Source organism: Sinocyclocheilus rhinocerous, unplaced genomic scaffold (assembly GCF_001515625.1).
Source record: "Sinocyclocheilus rhinocerous isolate Xijiao unplaced genomic scaffold, SAMN03320098_v1.1 scaffold1316, whole genome shotgun sequence".
NCBI lineage: Eukaryota > Metazoa > Chordata > Actinopteri > Cypriniformes > Cyprinidae > Sinocyclocheilus > Sinocyclocheilus rhinocerous.
Window position 1 is genome coordinate 513,300 of NW_015646346.1, and position 4,191 is coordinate 517,490.

General features: G+C 37.5%; 1 pseudogene; it reads right to left on the reverse strand.

Moving 5' to 3' along the window:
• Positions 1-449: 449 nt before the first annotated feature.
• LOC107707339 (SLAM family member 5-like) overlaps positions 450-4,191 on the reverse strand; it is an 8,617-nt pseudogene continuing 4,875 nt past the window's right edge.

Here is a 4,191-nt window from a genome sequence, read left to right on the forward strand (position 1 = left end):
ACACGTGCGCTCTTGAAGCTTCATCCATGTCCAGTGTCTGCTCTATTTTTCTCCATAATTTATGACTGATAACAAATATTTTTGAACACTTTTAAACCAAAGCTGGGCTATCCCATTCCATCTCGCTCACAAGCGCTTGGCAATGCGGCTATCTGTTGTCTGTTGCTATCCGTCTCTTATTTTTCTACAGTGAATCAATGGCCCGGGACAGTGTTGCCACCTTGTGGAACAACTGATTACTGCAAAAATTCAATGCACATGTGCGACCTGCACGTTCAAAGTACGTGCGGTTACAAAAATTAGATGGTGCGTGTACAGTACGCGTACTATTCTGATGACAAAATTCGTATCACACGCACTGTACGCTGTTCCTCGTGTACGCGTAAAAAGTGAAGAATACTTTAGGCTTTACCAACAGGATAATGCGCCATGCCACACTGCCAGAATCATCAAGGAGTGGTTTGAGGAACATGATGGTGAATTTCTGTCAATGCCTTGGCCTCCAAATTCACCTGACGTGAACCCAGTAGAACAATGTACGGGAACTGGAGGATCAGTTGTTGACATTATGGTACCAGATACATAGGAGTCGCCTCCTCGTCCAATCAATTCCTCGACACATGGCTACTGTTTTGCAGGTTATTAGGTTTCCATAATGTAATGGTTCATTGGTGTATATATCTAATAAAAATCTACTATAATCTCTCATCTAGGAATACTGGATTTAGTTATTTTACTAGAACTCGTCAAAGTGAACGTGATGTAATGTGACAAAATAATAAGCAGTTCATAAATCGCAGTTGAAACGCATGTTAACACCACTTGTAAACAATAATGTAAACGGCTGATCATTGTGATCGGATCACCGAAAACGCATTGTTACAGTGATGCCAGACATACGATAATTATAGTATTCGTACGATAATTTTGACCTCTGGACGATGTACGATCAATAATGAAAAATCCCATAATGTACAATAATTTCAGAATTTTGTGAAACTTCAAATGATGGTTGTTGTAATCAGGGCTTCTATATTCATTGATCTAGCTGTGGTTCCGAAGAACGTGGTGTTACGCATGTTTTTCATCTCATCTCACGTTACGTCTTCTCGACCAATCATCGTGGAGAATGACTCTCTCACGAGCACAATTTAACGTTCCTGGTCGACGTTTCCAAACTGAGGTCGTTAGCAATAGGTACTAAGGTACGCCTAGTTATTTATCTATTGTGATAATTTACAGTTTGTGTCAAAAAGTTGTTGGTCTAGATATATTCTGTACATTTTGACTCATGCACGATCATTTTCTTCCAAATACAATAATTTTGAGCTTCTGGTACTTTGGACATTTCCAATCTGGCAACACTTTTCCAACACTGTCTTGTTACCAGGCAGTGCTTAGCTCGCACGCTCGATTTCCAGAATGAATAGGCCTATACTTAGTTTAATTTTCCGAATATATGCAGGAGAGGTGGGATAGAGAAGTGATATAGTACAGCCACTTAGTTTAAGTAGCATAAAAGCATGCACATACTCCCTACTTAAGGTAATAATCAAAACTGAACTTGTAAACAATAATGTAAACGGCTGATCATTGTGATCGGATCACCGAAAACGCATTGTTACAGTGATGCCAGACATACGATAATTATAGTATTCGTACGATAATTTTGACCTCTGGACGATGTACGATCAATAATGAAAAATCCCATAATGTACAATAATTTCAGAATTTTGTGAAACTTCAAATGATGGTCGTTGTAATCAGGGCTTCTATATTCATTGATCTAGCTGTGGTTCCGAAGAACGTGGTGTTACGCATGTTTTTCATCTCATCTCACGTTACGTCTTCTCGACCAATCATCGTGGAGAATGACTCTCTCACGAGCACAAGTAAACGTTCCTGCCGCACTTAGGTCCGTTTTTTTTTTTTCAAAGCTGAGGTTGATAGTTTAGCAATAAAGTATTGAAAATGAGTGCTGTAAAGGATAAATAGCTGTAACATCTAGATAAATAGCTGTATTCTGAACGTTTCACTTGTGTACGATAATTTTCTTCCAAATACGACAATTTTGAACTTCTGGTACGATACTTGGACATTTCCAATCTGGCAACACTGTTTAGACATTTTGACTCATGCACGATCATTTTCTTCCAAATACAATAATTTTGAGCTTCTGGTACTTTGGACATTTCCAATCTGGCAACACTTTTCCAACACTGTCTTGTTACCAGGCAGTGCTTAGCTCGCACGCTCGATTTCCAGAATGAATAGGCCTATACTTAGTTTAATTTTCCGAATATATGCAGGAGAGGTGGGATAGAGAAGTGATATAGTACAGCCACTTAGTTTAAGTAGCATAAAAGCATGCACATACTCCCTACTTAAGGTAATAATCAAAACTGACCATCCACATCTCTTCACTGACCATCTGATGCTATTGCACACAAAACTTAATTCAGACTAACTGACCACAACAACTTGCAACACAGTCAGAATGATCTTACCATTTTCTGTGTTGTTGTTTTACACAATACTGAATCAGTTTTGTTTTTCCCCTGGGTCTGAACTGCATTAACAATAATCACATACATGTTAAAACAAAGTTTTCAATCTGATATCAACAATTGGGGCTTACAAAAGGTGAATATTTTGACATTGGCAGTATTTTTTGATTTCCTGACCTGCTTTTTTACATTTCCTGCAGATGCAGCAGATCATGATTGCAATTATAATCAACAGAGATCCAGCAGCAGCTGCAGCAGAGATCAGCACTATCAGAGATATAGAGTCTGGAAGAACTGAAGGAGAATAAAAGACAGACAGTCATGAATGTAAGTGAATCTTTCAGTCCTATCTACAACAGAACACAGAGATCAGCTCAGTAAATAAACACACATTATATCGACGCTGCTGTACCTGCACATGGCTGACAGAGTTGTCTGATGTCCAGATGTGTGGTCTGGTTGCTGATGGGATTGTTGAGCACACAGCTGTAGGTGTTTTTATCCTGATATTCCACCTCCAGAGGTAGAGAGAGACTGATGCTGAGATCAGACACACTGATGCTGGACAATAAACTGTTTCCTTTGTACCAGGAGAGAGTCACATGACTCACATTCACCACTGAACACACCAATGAACAATTCTGCTTCGATGATGATGACGAAGAACACTGTGAAAAGTTTCTGCTGATGACAGGAGCAGGCAGACGAGCTGGGAAACAGAGAATAAAAAGGATTATGGATAAATGTAAGCAACACTCTTATTTTCATCTCAATGTGTTGAGTATGTCAAAAATACAGAAAAAATTATTATTACAATTTAACAATTGAATGGTTTTCTATTTTAATATACTTTAAAATATAATTTATTTCTGACACGAAGCTGATTTTGCATCAGCCATTACTCCAGTCTTCAGTGTCACATGATCCTTCAGAAATCATCATTTGATACTCAGTTATTATCAGTGCTTAATATTTTTTTGTAACCTGTGATACTGTGATTCAGTGATGAATAAAAAGTAAAAAAAAGCAGCTTTTATTAAAATAGAAATATTTTCTAACAGTATAAGTCTTTATCACGTTTTATCAATTTAATGCATCTTGCTGAATAAAAGTTTTAATTTCTTTCATAAAAGAAAGAAAAAATTTACAGATCCCTAATTTTTGAACAGTAGTGTATTTTGTTACAAAAAATGTCAATGTGAAAAAAACTTTTTTTTTTTTTTTTTTAGACATTCAAAAACAGGAGCAATTCAACAGATTGAAGGGGATAATTTCTGTCAATTTTACTGGAATCCATCTTTTTGTTGTCTTCCTCGGGAGATGAAAAATGACAATTATAATCATGACAACACTGGGCGAAACTGTTGAAGTGTCTCGCGTCAGATATGATTGTGTAATTCTTACCTGTTATCGTGTTAAAACTAAAATGCTCCTGCAGTAATCTGAAAGTGAGAATCACAGTAAAGCACATGTTGATGCCGGAAGTGGTGTTTCGTTCTTCCTGTATCTTACTTCTGTGTATTGTGCTCTCCAGATTCTGAGAAATCCAGAGCATTTTGCTTCATTATTTTCATTCTCATGTTATCACCATGTCTTATTATTAGGGATGCACCGATACCGATACTGGTATCGGGTCCGATACTGAGCTCCTGTACTCGTACTCGTACTCGTACTCGTTAAAATG